This window comes from Dermacentor albipictus, unplaced genomic scaffold (assembly GCF_038994185.2).
Source record: "Dermacentor albipictus isolate Rhodes 1998 colony unplaced genomic scaffold, USDA_Dalb.pri_finalv2 scaffold_38, whole genome shotgun sequence".
NCBI lineage: Eukaryota > Metazoa > Arthropoda > Arachnida > Ixodida > Ixodidae > Dermacentor > Dermacentor albipictus.
In genome coordinates this window covers 1,836,331-1,857,860 of record NW_027225592.1, presented here as the reverse complement: position 1 = coordinate 1,857,860, position 21,530 = coordinate 1,836,331, and positions in this window count along the sequence as shown.

The following is a 21,530-nucleotide window of genomic DNA, read 5'->3' as shown; positions in this document are numbered from 1 at the left end:
TGTGTGTCAAAGTATCAAGCATTGACACCACAGCTTCATCACAGTCATTCGTCTTGTACACGTCACGTACCTTCACAACCATTTCCACAAAATATTCGTTCACAGATAGGCCTTTAACATCACAGTGTCTATATGCCATCAGACTACACCAGACTGCGTGCAGCCCAAGTTAAAAGATAACATCCATCTGTTCAAAATCGCGTTCAGGTGATAAACGAATGCCATGTGGATTGAGGGGTAGGTCTATCTTTAACGTTCTCTGTAATATATCCCAAAAGAATGTGGTATTATTACAATCAATGAAAACATGTTCAATCGTTTCAGCGTTGTTGCAGAGAAAGCATCTGCTTCTCCGTGGCACATAAATCCCTCTTTCTTCTAACCACGTTTTATCATGCAAGGTTCCCCTGTGAAGCTGGAAACAAAGAAAAAAAACCTTGTTTTAACGTTTGCTGGTATACACATATTTTTAACCCTTTTAAGTACGTCTTGCCCCGGCCCTTCTTGAAACATTAACCGATACAACGGAACAGGGAACACACTTTCAATGAGATCCTTCATAAGACGCTTTCTTTTCACATTGGAGAGGTACTCAGGTGAAGATCTCGCCCTAAGGAAACGATAGGATGTTACAACTTCACGGAAAAAACTTGAAATTGTGTAATGAGGACCAATGGCTGAAGAAACAAAAAAATCAGGCATAGAAACAGTTAACACGGTATGAAAAAAAAAACAACACAAAACGGGTCTTTTTCGTCCCTTATAAATATGAAACGTGATACAACGTGCTGAAGAAAAAAACACGTGGCACACCGACAGACCACCTTTTTTTACTCGACGAAACAAATTTGTCATTGATATTCGCTCCCACGTGGAACACCAGATAAACGTGGCAAAGATTCGGTGAAATTTTTGAATGTGCTTACGTGCACAATACAGTGCCTGCATAAGATACAGAATTTTCGCAGCGAGAAAAACACAACACAGAAACGGGTCTCTTTCATTCCATATCAAAATGAAACGTGATACAACAGGCCAATTACGTTGATAAATGTTGACTACAAGGTTTTCACAAAAGTTCTTGCAGCAAGGCTGCAGTTCTACGGAAGTTAGTTGGGCCGCATCAGATATGCGGCATCAGAGGTGGGAAAATATTTACAAATATTCATACAGCTAGAAGAGTTTTAGAATATTGCGATAGCGCTCTCCTCAAGGTAGTGATGCTGCAAACAGATCTAGCTAAGGCTCTCGACATGGTACCACATAATGTTCACTTTTTATTAATTAATTATGTAGGACTTGGTTCCGTCATGTGTAAAGACATCAGAATGGCACATCAAAGCTCATGTATCAATTTAATTGTTAATGGTGATGGCTCACAACGCATATAAGTACTCTCTTCCGTTCGACAGGGTTGTCCGTGAAGTCCTTTACTGTTTGCTTTATTTTTGCAGCCGCTTTGTAGAAAAATAGTTAATAGTGCAGAAATCAGGGGGCTTAAGATACAGTCCTGTGAAGTACGTGTTCTAGCTTATTCAGCCACTGTCGGTCGATGGTGCGTACGCTCTTCAAGGAGGTTTTATATGAAGAAGAAGAGTTCGGACGCAGCACATATGCGCCTACCTTCGATGCTGCGTCCACTTTCTCTTCGATAGGGTCCCGCCAAAAACAGCCTCCCATGATTTCCGATGCGAACGTAGCACATTTACGCTATCGCGTTCCACTCTTATATGGGACTTTGAGCGTCTTCAATTGTTGTGCTAGCTGCGATATATTCACCCCACGTTCATACTCACGTCTACTCACGCTCACTCACTCACAGTCGTACTCACGTCTGCTACCACTCACGAGCACTCACATTCATACCACCATTCACACTCATATTCAGACTACCTCAACTCACAAGCACTCACTCACATTCACATTCACCCGCAGTCACTAATCACGTTCACACTCCCTTCCACTCACTCACAAGCCCTTACCACGTTCACACTCACTTCCAATCGCACTCATAGGCACTCACTCCCGTTCACACTCATCTCCACTCACTCGCAAGCACTCACCACGTTCACAATCACTTCTACTCCAACTCACAAGCAATCACTCTCGTTCACACTGACCTCCACTCACACTCAGCACTCAGTAACGTTCACATTCACCTCCACTCAAACTCACTGACACTCACTCGCACTCACCTCCACTCAGACCCACTGGCACTCGCTCACACTCGCACTCACTTCCACTCACACACACTGGCACTTACAGGCACTCACTTCCACTGACACTCACTCACACTCGCACTCACTTCCACTCACACACACTGACACTTACAGGTACTCACTTCCGCTCACACTCACTCACACTCGCACTCACTTCCGCTCACACTCACAGGCACTCACTCACACTCACATTCGCCTCCACTCACATTCACTGGCACTTAATTACACTGGCACTCACCTCCGCTCACACTCACTGGCACTCACTCGCACTCGCACTCACCTCCACTCACACTCACTGGCACTTAATCGCACTCGCATTCATCTGCGCTCACACTCACTGGCACTCACTCGAACTGGTACTCACGCCTTTGAAATGAGTGCGTTTGAGTGTCAGTCGGTGCACTCATGAGTGAGTGTGCCGACCTATGCCTGGGTTTCTTTAGGGTGCACCTAAATGAGCGGCCACTTCCGCAGTGTAGTTTAGACGCTGCGGTAATTCAACACGGTTTTGCGTCTGTACACTCGGCATCAGTTATGCGCTTGACAAATTGGCACGGTGTATTGTTTTCAGAAATAGCACAAAAGTACCTACACTCATAGTGAACTTATCCAGTTTTTCAACTGCTGTCATTCTATACACTGTAAGTACAAATTAGCCGAGATGGAAGATAGGATTTGTCCTCAAGCGCATTCCCCGATGAAGGTTTAATATACTCCGGTCAGGTGGAGTAAGAAGCCTACTAACATGCTGGATGAAGGTTTTGAATGGGCTAATCGAAGTATGTGTTTTCATCCATTGAGGAGCTTTTGGAAGCAGCTATATGAGTATATATTTACATCCATTGGAAAACTTTTGTGGGAAGCTATAGCGATATTTACCTACATCCATCCAGAAGCTTCTGCAGGGAATTATGGGAGTATATGTTTACATCCAACTATGGAACTGTATATTTACATCCATCGATGAGCTTTTGCAGGCAACTATGGGACTAAATGTTTACATCCAACAAGGAGCTTCTGCAGGAGACTATGGAATATATAATCACATCCATTTATTAGCTTTTGCAGGCCACTATAGGAGTATATGTTTACAATCATTGAGGAGCTTTTGAAAAGAGCTGTGGGAGTACTTTTTTACATTTATCGTAGCTCTTGCAGGGTGTTACGGGAGTATTTGTTAACAACTATCAATAGACTTTGCAGGTAGCTATGGAAGTATTTTTTTCACTTTTATTGGGAAACAGAAAAAGATATAATCGGGTTGGGAAAGGTGGGTAGACTAACTGGAAAAGGTTCTGGTTTGCTACCTTGCACTGGAGGAAGGGTTCAGTTAAATGAAAGACGGAAGAAAGAGCGGAGAAAAAGCAGAGACAAAAATATAAATACAGGAGGTAAGAAGCTTTCACAGGGGCATATGGGAAAATGTTTTTTCGTTGATCAGGGAGGATTTGCGGGGTAGTATAGGGCATATATTTTTAGATTGATCAGGGAGCTTTTAGATATAGGAGTATCCGTTCACATGAATCAGATAGTATGCCAATTTATTAATTTTCAATATTGCTTTTCTGCCCTGGGAAATGTCAAATATACTGGTTTTAGAAGTTGGAAGATGCAAACAAAAGTAGGCAAAGTAGTGCTTTGCATAAAATAATATTATTGCAGATTGTGAAGTCATTAGAGGCCACACTCATCAGTGTATAGACGAAAATGCCGAAGTCGCCTTCCTGAACACAGTGGGTACTAGTACGAGTAACTTTATTACTTTGTTAGAGGTTTAATTACATTCCACTTTTGTATCTTTGGATAAATACTTTTTGCAGAGGGAGGGAGTTCGTATTGAATCCTGTGTGGCACCAATCTTAGGCAATGTCTTTCTGTCCCAAGTCAACCGCACATTGGATCATGCGCTTAAAAAAGGTAGGATGGTTTTATGTGTTTATAGATTTGTAGGTGATTTTTCACTATTGCTGTTGAAGTTGAAGTGATTTTAAACCTTGTTAATCGACATGGGAAGGGCTCGACCTTCACACATGAACTTCCCATTCAGATATACCTTTAGTTATTAGATATTCATTTCAGTTTTTTCTAGGGGACATGTGTGCTGGTCGTATAGGCCTCGGGCTAGGGAGGGGATCCTACCTTTTGACTCTTCTTACTCTAAGATAGCCAAAAGGGCTATAGCATCTCTTTGCCTCCAGCCTTCACTGAAGAAATCGTGCCAGCACACGATGCAAGAAAGCTTTCAAGCACAGGTGACAAAACTGCTGATAGCAGGTTAACACCCCCCCCCCCCCCTCACAGTCATCACTGCAGCTGCTGAGGGTCTGTGGCAGAAGTTTAAGCAAGGAAAAAACAAGGACAATAACGATTTCAGGGAAAGAAAGCTTACGCTTGAAGTACTTCCTTACGTTCATAAAGTTTCGCATAATCTCAAGAAAGTAGCGAAGAGGCACGACGTTGGGGAGTGGTTTTCTCTGCCGCCAACAAACGACTGTCTTCGCCCGCGCATAGGCACAGCAGGCGGAACATGGCGAAGTTGCCGAAGGAAGCACCTTTGACCCTATCTAAACTGCGCCAGCGCAGTTGTCCATGATATTCCATTGATCTGTGGCAAAAGCTACATCGGTCAAACAGAAGGCGTGTGAATGACCGATTTAAAGAGCACGCCTTGAATATTAAAAAAATGTATTTGGCTGATCACGCGAACTCCTGCGGAGGATTTGAAGCACTATTTTTGTGATGCAAAGATTCTTGTCAAAAGCCACAGTGAACAGGCCCGTTTGGTGCTGGAATGATCACACAAAAAAGAGAGGCGGAGGTTGCATCAGTGATCAGTGAGCCTTCGCTAACTCTCTACACAAAACAGTTTGGATACCTCGACGCGCATATGAATTAATCAGGCATTTCTTATACATATATTCGTATCTTGTTTTTTTTTTCATAAACGCATCTGTGCATGTGCCCTTCTCTTATATGTTTCATGCCGACGTTGCCGAATAAACAGCTGAAAACAGCGCGTGTGCTGTGTATGACCTTCCTTTTGTGGTGTGTCTCTTGTTTGCGCCTTAAAAATATTTGTCAGATTAAGAATACATAAAGATAATGAATTAAAACGTAACTACACTGGTTTCAGAAGCAGCTACTGAAGTCGGATGTAAGGCACCAAGGCAACCAGTAGGTAAGCTATCGTTACTAACAAAGAACCTAATAAAGAAATGACAAAACATTGAAGTGTCTAACTCAAGAGATCTGGTAGGATTCGTCAACTGTCGAAACTGATCAACAAGGAATAAGTAAGGGATAATCAAAATTATAACGTTGAAAAACTGACCAAACAGCAAAAGGTAAATACAGCTTGAAATCAGTAAAAAAACTTGGCACAGGACCAACTGAGATGTACGCACTGAAAGATGAGCAGGGTAGAGTCATCAGTAATTTAGAAGATATAATAATAACAGGGGCAGAATTTTATACCGACCTACTGCCAGAGCAGCCACGCTACCTTAATTTGAAGTAGTAATAAACAGGATACAGAGGCTCCTTCTTTAGTTAACGATAAAGTTAGAAGAGCCATGCAAGACATGATCCGTGGAAAAGGGTGAGAAAAACATGGAATAACAGGTCATTTAAATAATGATAGAGAAAACATCATGCTTGAAAAGCTTGCTGCAATGCCTCAGGACTTGAAATGTACCAGAGAACTAGAAGAATACCAACATGATACTAATCAGCAAGAAGGAATGCGCTTCTTGTTGTTCACTATGGCCCATGAAATTGATTGTTAACAAGAGCAGAACAATGAGGATTCCCCGAAGAACTTCTGACTGTACTATACCTGTTTGTTCTATTACTTATTTTCTGCTGTCATCTGTCAATACTTAAAAATACGTAGTGGTCCACATAGATAACAATTTATGATGGAGTACTCATATTAACTACGTCATTACAATGCGAATCCCACTCTTAGTTTTTGGCCACGTAACTTTGCTTTGGATCCTGCTTCCTTAAAACTTCTTCTTTGTAAAACTTTAGTCAAGTGGAAACTCGTGTGCGCTTCTTCAATGTGGGATCCTCACTCCTCTACACTTGTAAATGCAATAGATCAGTGTTCATCAGTGAGCTGACGTACACTGACACTTGATCCACCTGAATTTCAGCTGGAAAACAGACTCATGCGAATACTTTCAAAAGTGCTTCTACTAGTTCGTTGGCGCTGAGTTCTTTCAGAGGGATTGCCTCTGGAAACCTTGTACCCGGACACAGCCTGGTAAACAGGTACCTGTAACTCGAATGTCTTTGGTAGAGGTCCTACCGTGTCTATCATATGTCGTCTGAACGGTTCTGGTATTAGGATACATAACCTTTAGATGAGCTTTCCATCTTTCTCCTGGTCTACGCGAGCGCTGGCAGGCGTCGCATGATCTCACAAAATTTTCTACGTCTTCGAAACAGCCAGGGCAGTAGTATTTCATATGCAATCTTTCTTTCGATTTGTTTATGCCTAGGTGGCTCGACCAGCCATTTCCATGACATAGACCCAAAAGGTCGTCTCTGTACTTAATAGGTACGACTAACTGATACAGAACCTTGCCCTTTCGGTCTCTGTAGCGCCGATATAACAAGCCGCCTTTCTCGTGCATCGTCACATTGCGCCTAGCAATGCCATCTTTAGCTGTTTCATATAAATTAGGTAGCATGACGTCATCATTTTGCTAGGCTGACAGTGACTCTCTATGCACACGTAATAACAGACCAAAGTTATTTGAGGCCGGTGATAGTAATGACCCTTTTTCGATTGCGAGTGCGTCAGGTGGCTCTCCCTGCAGGCGTGAACTTTGACATATGCCTTGTGACATGTTCTCGTTGAGCTGGTCAGCTGGCAGGATTTCCTCAATCGCTTTTTCATCCCTCTAGCCCAGCTCGGTTTCTGTTACCGAGACAACCTCTTCTCTTACTTCTGCTGAAGCGGCTTTTACATTGTCAGCTGAAAGTGACGTGATTTGACTAGATTGTGATCGCTTCAACGCTTGTACCAAGTTTCAGCCCCTTGATACGTAGTAACTGATTCGACCAATTTGAAAAATGTAAGGGTACTGTAGCCTAGGTCAAGAGCTTCCCCAATTTCCCACTGGTTTTGAGTTTCGCCATCGCCAGACACATGTTGTGTTCTTCCATAAACTGTTTATTCCGCGGTACTGCTTTGGTAAAGTCATCTACATCACGTAATACGGCTGGACAATGTACATGGTGGCGGCACGATCTCGTAGCACCCAGCATGGTTTTCTCTTATTATACAGGTCATGAGAAAATCTGTTCAAAAGTTCCATGTTATCTTCTCTTTTGTCCACGTAGGAGAAAACTGTGCTAGGCTTCCTGCAGTTCGCAGTGATATGTCCGAGTTTATGGCGCTTGTAGCAGCGGATCTGTCTAGAAGATTCGAATTTATTTTGCTGCTCTTTTCGGAAGGTTTCGCCATTTGACATCTCCTCCCTGTGTTCTGACATCCTTTTCTCCACATTTACATGCTCCGGTCGTTTCGTCTGCGATTCCTTTTTCAACGGAAATTGTTTCCGTGGTCTATTTCGACCATCCCAATTTCCATCTTCGGCGTTCAGCTTTCTACGCGTCGCGTACTATTTGGCTACATGGGCCACACTTTCCACGGAGTTTACCTTTCCTCTGTCTGGCACCCACAGCTTCACAGATTGTGGCATGCTCTCGTGAAACTTCTGTAGACACGTGCACCCAGTAATCATGTCTTTAGTATCGTATGGTTCCGCACTTTTCAACCACTCTATTAGGCTTCCCTTTAAGCCATATGCAAACTCCCGATATCCATCACTGTCCTTCTTGCCCGTGCGTCGAAACCTTTGCCAAAACGCTTCGGCTGAAAGCCGGTACTTCTTCAAACGCAAGCCTTAACATTCGCATAATCATACGCACCTTGTGCACTGAGTCTGGCGATTACTTCAGCAGCTTCACATGGCAACATAGACAGCAACCGCTATGGCCATGTGCTCGGAGCGAAGTTCAGCTTCCCGCAAGTCTTTTAACAATTTCCGAGGGACAACCCTATGTCGTTCCCTACTTGAAATGGCTTTAACCACCTGTCCATGCGGTATGATTTTGCCTCACTTCATCGTTTCAAAGCCTCTACACTCGCTCGAGACTACTCCTAACATTTACTTTCAATGTCAAGTTGAATTTTTCCTAACTCGCGTTCCTCTCTGTCCCATTCTTCTCTCGCTCTGTCCCATTTCTCTCTTTTCCTGAAGAGTTCTAACTGAATCAATCTCCTCGTCAGTGGCCTGTTCGGAAATCAGCTTTAGGATTTCCCACTTGCTCATTTCCTTGTGCACCTCTTCGCCATGGTTGTCGGCCTTGTTCCTCACCGACAACCAACAATTCGTCTCTCAGCAGTGTCCTCAAATTCATGATTGCTGTTTTACTGCCATGGACTGTTGGAGTCTTTTTAGACGGACCGTAAGGTCGTGTTTAGATCGAACGCAGGGGACCTATCGGCCCACCCTTCGATAGGCAGCCCGCAAGATTCAACAGTTAGTCCGGTTTTGTGGAACGTCGTCATCCACGCCCTCCTTGACATCGAGCTTCCTGAGGGTGTATATATCCAAGCTTATGCGGACGACAGCATCCTTCTTATCACAGGGACATCACGTTTGCAATTGCAGGCATTTGCAAACTCTGCCTTTACTGCAATTGGGCCCGGCAATATAAGGCAAACATTGGTCACCCAAAATCCTCTTTCGTCTTCTTCAACAAGGCTGCATTGGTACTTCTAAACCGCGTCCGTCCATTCAATTCGACGGCGCTTTTCTAAAACAGAAGGACCAAATTAAACTGCTTGGCCTGGTCTTTAATGACAAGCGCAACTCGCACGCCCATGTTGATTATATGAAGACTAAAGCCGAGGTATTAGTCACACGATCACTTAATTTCATCCGCTCCCATTTCGCAGCTAACCCTGCCATAATTCGTCTCTTGTACAGGTAGGTCTTGCTGCCTGCGATTGCATATGCGCCCCCTGTCTGGTAGCCCTCCTACTTCGCAGAGCACCTGACCACCCGCGTTCTGTCGGTCCAACTTCCATTCTAGTTGCGCTAACAGGCGCCTGTCACACCAGCCGCACTTCGGTGTTCCACATTTTGACCAACTCTCCTCCGCTCACGAGAGAGCTGGACAATTTGGCTCCTGAATTATCTTTGCCGACTCTTCATCAGGCTTCGGTGAGGCCACCTTCTATCCCAGCCAGAAGGAATTCGTTTGCGACTTGTGGTTGGACCATCCCCACGATACATACAGAATTCCGTTTGCCAAGCTTACCCCTTTTCAGGCCAGCCGATTCTTCCGCGCGTCGGTGTACCACTTGTACACTGACGGTGCCTTTACGGGCATCCCGACTGGCGCTGCTTATGTCGTCTTTGATAGCTACGCACCGCCTAGCTTTGGTGCGTAAATTTCGCGTTGTGAACGTATCCAGCGTGTAGTGTACAGAGCTTGCAGCGTTTGCTGACTCTATTGCATACATTAACATTTTGCCCAGTGCTGCTTCGGTGCATATTCACACGGATTGTCTATCTTTGCCCATGGCCCTTTAGCACCTTCGTGTTATGGATGCGCGGATTCGCTCGCTTAAGATGGCCCTCCGCTCCCAAGCGCTCAAAGTACGTCTTATTCACTCATTCCACATCCTTGGACACAGAGGGATAGTAGATAATGAGCTTGCCGACTCAGCTGCGGCATCTCCGGGTACTAGAGGCTTGACTCATGAGAGCCTATACTCTCGTTGCGATGAACCCTCGGGCGCATGTACAAAACTACCCACAACCTCTGGCACCAATATTGGCAACGTGAGGGGTGAGACACCAGCATGTACCAGTGCATGCGAAGCGTCCACGCGATTCCGTCACTATCCCACTTCGTACCCGCCCACCTCGCACTGAGTGTCGCAACTCCAATCCGCCATATGGGTCAACCGCATTTCCCGCGAAAGCTATCCTGTCCTTCTCACCAGTAAGCTAACGCGTAATTTGCTATTACAACTGGTGCGCCCAAATCGCTCATTGTATACCTCCCATTCCTATTTTCGCCTCGTTCCCAGATGCCCATTAGCACCTTTTACTTCACATTCTTCAGAAGGATCAACATTTGGGCGCGTTGGTATTGGTTGAACATCTTGAAGGGGCAGCGAAGTAAGACGAAGACAGAAGGCAGGAACACACAGGACAGCGCTGAACTCACACCTAAATTTATTCGATGACATACAGAAACTTATGCACACAACCCATAGACATGCGCTCTCCCATCGATGGCGTTATTATTAGTGCGCAGAAAAAAGCGCAAAACACTGTAATCTGATGCTAGATTATGAGGCGGCTTAAAGAAAGGGTCGAGTTGTGTAAGCATGCCATCTTTAAATTTGCATGACAGTGAATTTGAATTTTTAAGCAGAATACATAAGTGTATTCATCGGTACGTCCCACTGAAGAAAAAGCAAATTCATAGCCATCGTCCATAGATTACACAGAAAATAATTCACCTAAAGCGCCCCGTAAGCCGACTTTTCCATAACATTTCGAGGGTTCCACGCAGTACTGTGATGTCACTTCGTAGAGACCAAAGAAATAAATTAATGCAATCAAAATTCCAATTCATTAATGTAAAGCTGCTTAAACTTCTTTATTAATGTCCCGCGAAAATTCTGGACTCATCTAACGCAAAACAAGGATCTTATACATAAACTGACAATAAATGACGTGGACGTTAGTGAAAATCAGCAAATAGCGGCAACCTTTAATGACTATTTTTCTTCTGTGTTGCTGCGTGGTAATGTTCGGCCTACTGATTTCAGATCTATCCGCTTTCAGGTACCTGATCTTAGTATAAGAGGAGAATTAAGGCCTTTTTTCAGCCCTTCTTCACCTGAATGCAAAGAAATCATCTGGACCAGATGATATTCCTAACACGTTTCGTTTGAGATAAACAGAATGGTGTGCGAAATTCCTTTTTATTATTTTCACTACTAGTCTACGTGAAGGTGACGTCCCCAGTGATCGAAAACCGGCTAACGTCGTTCCTGTGCTCAAATTTGGTACTAAGTTACACGTCGCTAATTACAGGCCAGTTAGTTTGTTGTGCACTGCAAATAAAGTGATGGAACACTTCGTTGTTTAAATGCATCGCCTCATGATTGCAAGGCAATAATTCTTTTTCTGAAGCTCAACATGAATTTCGCAGCGGGTATCTACTGCGACACATTTAATACACACTACCAACGATTTCTGCCTAACCCTTGACAAAGCAGAACAAACAAATGCCATTTTTATATAATTTGAAAAAAGCCTTCAACCGTGTACTGCATAGTAAACTTTCACTAAAACTTACATCTTACAGAGTCAACAAATTTTACAGTGGCATGATTCATACTTTTCTCACCAGCAGCAGTACGTCCAGATATCCAGTTAAAGTTCACCCATCGCTTCAGTATTTTCAGGAGTGCCACAGGCCTCCGTCCTTAGGCAACTTCTTTTTCTTATATGTTTATATGACCTCAAGCTTGGCTCTCCTGTGCGTGCCCGCTTTTTTACAGGTGACTGCGTAATTTTTCATACAATTCACACTGAAGGTGACGAGCTTATTTAAATGCCTACTGATGTGCTGTTGATAATTGGTACTAAACTGGACGATGGCATTAAATGTCTCGAAATACAAAAAAATGAGCTTCACCCGAAAAAAAAATATCTATTGAAGTGTTCTTAGAACAATAATAGCGCTTCTCGCAAACCAGTAAACAATTTAAGTATCTTTGCGTAACGATCACCTGGAACCTCAGTTGGAGCCCCCAAAATAAAAACATAGCTTCAGTGGCATTCAAGACTATGGCTAATAGGACACCGGTTATAACACGCTACGATTCAAACAAAACTTGTAGCTTATACTTCTTTCGTGCGTCCCTTACTGGAATATGGTGACGTGGTCTGGGATCCGCACACTAAAATTGATGTAGAAAATACTGAGGAGGTTCAGAGAAAAGCACTGCGATTCATACACCACCCCTACGGAAGACAGGTATCGATATCTGATCTTGTCAGCCGCTCCGGTTTCCCCACCTTGGAATCTAGTTTCAATGTGTTATTTGCAATCATTAATATACATACCAAAATAGAATTCCATACTTTTATGCAGTACAACAGAACACGACAGATTCGGCACAAACATGATAAAACAGTTATAATGCCTCAGTGTAGAACCAATGCATACAAGCTGTACTTTGCAAGAACGATAGCTGACTGGAACAAGTTACTTTATAGTGTGGCCGCCTTATCATTACTCGATGCATTATTTAAGCAATTATTTCTAGCCAATAAGTTTAGCGCGCTCGGTTTCTAACTGGTATGCTTTTGATGCTTTATTTTCGGATTTGAATGTAATGCGTTGGTATCTTGTTTGTTCTTAATTTGCTGAACAGAAACTTGACTGTGTGCCTGTGGTTCCTTGTTGTAGTTGGTATTGTTGTTATTTTCTTCATTGACCATTACCAAGCAAACGTAATGTGCCCACTCTTGCCTTGGCTAAGAGAAGGCGGCCGGCAGTATTGAATAAAATAAAAAATAAATAAAAAGTCGTCGACGGACCTAGCTTTGAGGGCAAGTGTTCACACGCTCACTCCCACACTTGTTTCACTGAACACATCGAATGGAGTTGAGCCTCATAGACAGGAGTTGTCAGGCTTGACTCAAGCTGACCTGTCTTAGTTCGCGAGCTGACTCCGCAGCTAGCCGCCGCGTCTGTCAAACGACCGTGACGATAACCGGAGTCTCTGGGGGACCGCCGAACACCCTTTTCCAGGAGTTTCCAGGAACGCTTTTAGCGTAAGAACGTTTTGTGAATACCGGCCCTGATTCTGATTAGCTACGTAATGATATCCTTTTCTCAAATGCAGGAAGTTAACTGCACGCATAAATTAACGTAATGCTGTAATCTAAGCTGGGTTCAAGTGCATGAAATATAAGAATGGAATTTGTAAATATATATGGAAATTACAATATGGAAAGCATAATATGAAAGAATAAAAGTGTCGCTTCATATGGCTTTAAAAGTGATGGTTTGACGATATAATATATGACTGGGTAGTACATCCACGTTAAGTGAAAAATGTAAAACAGTCACCAAAAGAGTGTGGCTAATATAATATGGGGAGCAGAATTCTTCCGGCAGAGTCACTTGAAGATATTGGCAGCAGTTCGCCCTAATTAGCTGGCTTCGATGACGTTAATAATGCTGACATATTTGTGAGCTAAGGGGGTTTGAAAGCGAACTAGTTGTTATGCATCCATGTAGAAAACAGCCTTAAAGACACGAATAGAAAAAATAAGAAGAAACGAGCGCTGTCCTATCTTGAAGATAGGACTGCGCTCGCCCGGTCTTCATTCTGGCGTGCCTTTAGCGCAGTTTTCTACCATATTTGTGAGAATTTCTGTTGAGAATATCTTTGAACAAATCGAGAGACATGGGCACGCGAAGAAAGAACACATGCAGTTCTTATTTTAGCATGAACTACCAGCTTGCCGAAGTCCCTACCTTTCACAGAATAATCTCATGGCAGCCAATAGCAGTTATTTATATTTTGATAACAGCTGAATTATCAGGTTCATAGCACACTGGCTGTTAACATGCAAAAGCATAAAAAGAGGCGAGGCGCCTCTTTACATATTCATGCGATGCAACTGAAAACAGTTGCATTGATGAGTGGACCCGCGGCCTGCGCCAAATAATGAATAAATAAATAATAAAATTAAATTATCAGGTTTTCGGCGCCGAAACCACGATATGATTATGAGCTATGCCGTAGTGGGAAAAACTCGGAATAATTTCGACCATCCAGGGTTCGTTATCGTGCACCTAAACCTAAGTACACGGGTGTTCTCGAACCCATCGAAATGCGGTCGCCGTGGCGGGGATTGGTTCCCGCGACCTCGTTCTTAGCAGCCCAACACTATATCAACTAAGCAACCCCGACGGGTCCGTAAAATAATTAACCATAGCGCATTCAACATCCTACACACCTGGATGGTTGGCAGCAGTAAGCTTACAGCTAGATACCTAGCAGGTCACAAGTAAGTTCAAGGCACGTTATTCGGCACTCACCGTCAGAAGAATCAATGAGATGGAAGAACTTGAAGAATTTTATGCCAGGCAGATAATGCTTGTACCAGTAATATATTTTGTTGGCGTTAAAATGAAGGTTGGTGGCTGAAACAGATGACACGAACCACAACATGAACTAGGGAGGATGTACAAAGTAAAGAGGTACCTTCCTTTGACTCACACTGCTTGGATCAGTAACGTGACCACGGCTACCCAGCGAAGAATTGTGGGAGAAATTGCTTTCATGGGATAAATATTATATTGACTATACCCTTTGTTCAGTGCTTTTTTTCATATATACATGACTTTTTCTCGGAAAACGCAATTTTGTACACCTCAACCATAATATTGTCACTGAAAGAGACGCTGGTTTCACTGGTGTGAAGCTGGGGCGCACTGGTATGAGCAGTAAACGCGTAGGTTCTCACTGAATGTCGTTGGCTTGTACTAGAAACTGCACTGGTGGCGTTCGTGCCACACTGGTGTCTGCCCAAACAGCCTGTTCGCTTGGGGATGAGCAAAAGACAAGCATTTTGGCTTCTTGAGTGCGCAAACCGCTTGCATCAAAGAAAATAAAGCGAAGGATTTCGTGCAATCTAGAAATTCTGGGTCATCACTCCAGTATTCACATCGTAAATATAAAGGCTGCCCGAAATTTGCATTCATGACATCAGTGCTCTCAGGTGTGTCCACATTTCATGACAGCACCGTATGACTTGAATTATGTAACTTTAAGATGTGCGATATATTCCCGTAATCGATAGAAGTACCTTCAAAAGTGCAGTAACAAATTGTGAAATAAACGATACATGTACAAAGCAGAAATGAGTGGTTTGATAGAGCTTCTGTACCGCAGTACATAGGAAAACGCGACCGGCCACGCATATGCACTGTTCACTTTTGAGCGCGCGCACATTGCACAAAACCAGCACTTTCACCCCTAGCACCACTGCCGAACATCACACATATATATCATTATCCGTACCTCGTAAACAGACTCGGTAACAGCAACCGCACGATTAGTCGGTGTCGCAGACACCACTGGGTATCGCAGCCGGCGAAACGGCTCACACGCAGTAGCACGCGGCAAATGATGGTGATAATGAGGCAAAAAAAAATATCGCTACTGATTGTATCACCAATTCTGAAAGACACCAGGGATTGTCCCTCACCACTTCGGGGCAACGAACCGCTTATACAAACCACATACAATGTGCGCACGCTAGGCTGCGACGATCGGACACTTTTCATTTCGGTGCACACGTAACAGGTATCGTTTTCAGAATGTATGTGATGGACTTGTTATTTGCAACGCGCACGTAAGGCGCAGCACAAAAAATCACGAAGCTAACGGTTTCAAATATTTTTACGTACGCTCGTGTAACCATAACGCACTTCCTGTACTCCGTCTATATCGGTTAACGATCGCATGCTCTGATGAAGTAAGAACGGGTACAACCACTTGCTGCCCGAAAAAAACTTTTTGATGCGGCTGCAGCTTAGCCTCGCAGCCCTGCTTTGCTTGAAGCAGGCGCCTTGGTAGCCGCGAAAACGTCACATCCCTCTCAGAATAGCCAATGAGAAAAGCGTGTGCATGCTCTTCGAAAAGCTTACTTTTTATACATCCACACAGCCATGCGCCACGTGGAATGTCGCGCGAAATGGCGCCCGCATTGAGCGAGATTGCGCCGTCAGCGTTCTCGTCCAAGGAAAATCATAAAAAATTTGGGGCAGCCTCGCACTAGTGGCGCGAAGATTGGGCAAACAGAGAAGCTGGCGGCCCCACCTTGGTTATTCTTGGCTCGGCTAAGGTTATGCATGGTTATGCTGGCAGACTCGGCCAACTTTTCTTCGTTGTTGTACTTCGAGACTCGGTCATGTTTTCTGCGTGGTGTTGTCGTTAGACCCTCAAAGAGCAATGAACACTCTGTCATTAAAGTATGCACAATGTGTTGTTTTATTTTCAGCGCCAGTCATCTCTTTCGTCGTCGTCCGACGCCACAAATACACAGGGCAAATCTTCGTCCAGCTTGTCTTCACCCCTGTAAACTTCGACCTTTTCTTCATCTGTCCCATTTGTGCATGGTCAAGGAGCACCTCGGTTGACTTGTGTTCTACTCTGTCTACAAACGTGTCACACGAGTCTACCGCAAACTCACTGACGTTTCGCCTCCGCTTCACCAGCGCGATATTCGGAATTGCACCGAAGTCGCCGCATCCGTTCTCGAGTAGCGGTGCGGCGGCTTTCGCGCCACGCTCCCTCTTCTTTTGTCGTCCCATGTCAACCTTCACCGGAGAACCGGCTGTTCTGTCGACGCGTCGGCGGTGCGGAGCTGCATTGTATGCCCCCCGTGATGACGTCACGGCTCTGCGCATCTGCGCATGCGCGGCATCCGTACTGCGCTGCGAGGCGAAGCTATGGTCAAGTGGCGCCGGCACACGCGATGACGTCATTGGTCGGTGAGATTATCCTGCGCACATTCACCGGCCTAACCACCAGCTTAACAGTATTGCTGTGAAAATCTGCAGCTTTACGTTTCTGTCATTACCAATGCTTAACACATCGTTAAGCGATACATAGCAGGTCACTATAATCTACCTGGTTATAGTCTGCGTCAAATGATGCCGCTACCAGCGGTGCTACTGTAGCGTGCCTCGAGAGTGAGCGCCTTATCAAGGCACGCTACATTGTAAAATTGTTGACACCTGTAAAAGTGAATGACATTCTAATTACGCTCATAACTCACACTCTTACACCCAAAAGGTGTAAGAGTGCGAGTTATAGACAGGTTTACATCGTTTATTTCTCTTATTGCACCCTTGTAACACCTTTTACTATTGGAAAAACTACGGTTTTCCATTGGGAAACCAGCGCATGTTTTGACCCTGGATCGCACTGGCGCTCGCTGTGAGTTACTGGGACAGTGGCAAGATCGCTGGAAAAAATCTGGGTCACGCTGGAAGAAACGCTGCTTTCACTGGTATGAAGCGGGGGCACACTGGTACGTACAGTAAACGCGTTTGTTTTCGCTGAATGTCGCTGCCTCGTATATACTGGAAGCTGTCCAGGTTGCGTTTGTGCCACACTGGTTCCAGTGCGCAAGGATTGTAGGCGCCGTTGAATATTATACGCTTGGTACAATTTTACCGGGAGATCTTAGTCTACCGTCCTGAATAACGCTACATTTTGATGTCATAAATGTCTGCTTTGTGTCACAGCTTGGAAGAAAGGTGCGTGAGCTGCTCCGTTTATGCGTGCATATGTGACACTGAAGATCACTCCCGCTCCTTGCATTTCTCTTTTTACTATGGGGATAGCTGTATTCTTGAACGAAAGTGCACAAACGCCGGTAATACCTCATTTTTTAAGTGGCTGGTGTTTTTTTTTTATTCATCTGGTGTCAACGAATGCTCATTGCTCAGCAGCAACATATATGTTTTTATTCCGTGCACGTTCACCGGGCTTCTTATGTCAGTATCTGTGACGTGTTCCTGTAATGATTTTAGCTTTATTTATAGGCGTTGATGCAACGCACGACTATGAGTTGTCGCAGTGTTGTGAAGTGGACACTAAATAAACATGCCCTAGCAGTCGCTCTGATGCGTTCGAACAGACCCCACGAATTCTGCCGCTGATTTATATTTCCACACCGGTATGAAAGCTGAGGCAATTCGCACGTTTCCACTTTCCTTAGTGTACTAAACAATATTAGTAAAAACATTCTTATGCTCAAGTACACACATTTTACCATTCGCCAAGTACCCGCGCCGAGATCGTTCCATTGCATTGAAGTTAGGCCTACCGAAACCACCGAGTCCGTCTATACGCTATGGGTCCATCTGGGCTCACGCATAAACAAGTCTAACGAGGAAAAATCACTCGATGGTGGAGAAATGACATCAGCGTTATGAAATAAACGTTTTTGTGTGTGTCTGTGTGTCTACAGTATCAGCGCAAGAAGCCACGAGTGCAGATGTGTTACGTTATAAGCATACGTCTGAGGGCGAATCAGGAAGTCTTTGCGCCTATTTTTTTTAGCCGCATGACGGTTGTTAATGCGAAGTCAACATATCGATTCACAGCCATGGACCCTGCCTGGACCGGCCCGGCCTTATCTGTCGGTAGCTCCGCAGCACGGCACTGCTGTCAGTTGTTTAAGATGGCGGTTGTGCTTCACACGTCCACGCTTTATGACCAACCAAGTGTGATTCGTTTTCTATAGCGCAAGGGCACGATAACCCATCAAAATCCACAGGGAAGTGCAGTCCATGCAACAGGAAAGGTGTTTCGCTTTGAGAAGTGTGAGGTGGTGGCGTTGTGAGTTCAAAAAGGGCAGTAACGACTTGCTTGACAACGAGCGTTCGGGGAAGCCGCGTGTATTGCTGACTGATGACAGGGGCAGCTTAAACTTAGTGCTGCGATGGGACAAATGTTTGAGCCGGTGTGGGGACTACGTGAAAAAATAGTGTGAGACACGTATATTTGTAAATACCTGTATGTACCTAATTTTGGCTAATAAAGAAAGGGGCAAAGACTTTGTGATTCGCCCTCGTGTATGTGCTGTCGCCACAGGCTGCCAGCTGAACTAACGTTTCTCTGACAGAGATATGTGACTACACAGACGTGACGACTGAAACGGATGCCTGAAATAAGAAAATATTTCATTTTTCTTGCACGAAAAACAAACAACTGCTATCAAAATCGGCCGTAAGCGCCGATAAAGCATCGCGGTTTAAACCTTTTTATCGAAGTTAAAATGCCAATTGCCGAAAATCTGTGTTGTGGCACTTTCAGGTGCACTATTCATTACGAAGAACAATGTTTTTTTTTTTCTTATGTAGGCGCAAGATGGGCCACAGCGCATCTAATGTGTCTGCGTGAGGCCCGTCCGCACGAAAATGAAAATGCGCTTTGGGATTGACATGGGAATTCAGAAAGCACACAGTCGGTATTGGCGCCCACGGGGAAGGCGGCTGATGGAAATTCAAGACGATGAGCAAAATGACAACGGGGTAAAAGACTGGCGTGGCTTTTCAGTGAAGTACTGGGCTTGCGATCTCTGCGTCAAGCGATTGAACTGTGGTGGTGTTCAGGTCTTTAAATTTTTTTATTGCGTGAAGTGGCCAATGTTGCATTCATTATTTTATAGAAAGCATACCGTAGCCAGGCACCGTGCTTTTCTTGTTCTAGAACTACTTTTCGCACCCGTACACAGCGCCTTCCTGTATGCTGCGCTAGTCCAGCGCTCCAGCATCCAATGCGCGACAGTGCGCCCGTAATCCTGAATGACAATGCACGCTGAGTACTGGGTTTAGCAATAGGTTTATAACACCCACATAGCTCACGCGTTAAGTGTGAGGATTCATTATGCAAGAAAAGGGGCATACAGACAGCACACAAGAGAAGTGGGCAACACGAACGCCTGTGTCCTATCTTGTGTTCTGTCTGCACGCCTAACCTTTTCTTGCATAATGAATTTTTACCAACTAGCTCAGCTATTTGTCGTTCTAAGTGTGAGGATGTAAGTTATGGACAAATTTACACCCTTATAACACCAGCCTTACACCCTTACTATACCCTAATTACACCTTAACTACCTTGTAATTCACACCCTTACACGTGTGACTTATAGACAAATTAGTGCTTTTGAGGATGTAAATTATTTTACACTGTACGTTGCTGCTCTCACCGGTGTTAAACAAGCGGTCGTACTCTCTCTTAGGAGCGCGATCTAACGGAGCTAGCACGCCGGGTTGGCAGGTTTCAATGGTGCCTGCAGCCCAGGCAAGGGCACCGAGGGTAGCAGTAGCGCTGGCCTTGGGCCGAGTTCTTCAGGTCGGTATAGGCGCTGGTCGTTTCGGACGAGAACTTTCACCTTCACTGTGCGGCACGTATAGCTGCTGGTGAACGTCGGCTCCTGGGCGCCGCCTCCTTGTTGGCGCCGCTTGGTCTTGTAGCGCCTGTTCTGGAACCAGATTTTCACCTACGAACAAACGTGGTTGGTTGGCAATGAAGAAACAAGTGATAGAAGAGCTTTACAATGACTCTCCGCATGCAGACAGCCACTTAAAAGCCTGTAACGACCTATAGAGCTTAAAATCTAACAAACAATCGCATGTTGCTAAGTTGTTAATCATCATAAGCCCATTTTAGGTCCACTGCAGGACGATGGCCTCTCCTTGCGATCTCCAATTATCCTTGTACTGCACCAACCGATTCCGGCTAGCGCCTGCGAATCTCTCAATTTCACCACGCCACCTTTGCACTTGCACGCTTTGCTCAGACTTTGCCAACTTAGATCACATGCTCTGGCGGTGCCCCACGTTACGGGGCGACGAAGACGTTACGTCGTCCAAGTGGGAGGCTGCCTTACGCAGTGCCGATATTGAAGCCCAACTAAAGGGCAGTCAAACGGGCCCGCGACGTGGCGGAGAGGCTGGGTCTTTCTGTCCCGACGTGGGAGCGGCCCGCTACCTGCTAGTGCACGTTCCGATGGACCTCAATAAAGCTTTTTCCATCCATCAACCCACCTAGCTTTCTGCCGTCCTCCACTGCACTTCCGTTCTATTGGCACCAATTCTGTAAACCGAATGGCCCACCGGTTATCTCACCTACGCATTACATCACCTGCCCAGTTCTATTTCTTTCTCTTAATGTGAATTAGAATATCCTCTATCCCGGATTTCTCTCTGATCCACACCGCCCTCTTCCTGTCTCTTAACGTTAAGCATAACACTCTTCGTTCCATTGCTCTTTGCATGGTGCTTAACTTGTTTTCGAGCTTCTTTGTCAGTCCCCAAGTTTCTGCCCCATTTGTAAGCACCGGTAGAATGCATTTATTGTGCACCTTTCTTTTTAATGATAATGGTAAGCTTACAGTAAGAATCTCACGATATCTGCCGAATACGCTTCACCGTATTTTTATTCTTCTGTAAACTTGTGAGTGATTGCCCTAGGTAAACGTACTCCTTACAGACTCTAGAGGCTGACTGGCGATCCGAACTGTTGTTCCCTTGCCCGGCTATTGATTATTATCTTTATATTCTGCATAAAAACCTTAATCCCCACTCTTACACTCTCTCTGTTAAGGTCTTCAATCATATGTTACAACTAGTCCCCAGTGTGGCTGAACAGGACAATGTTAT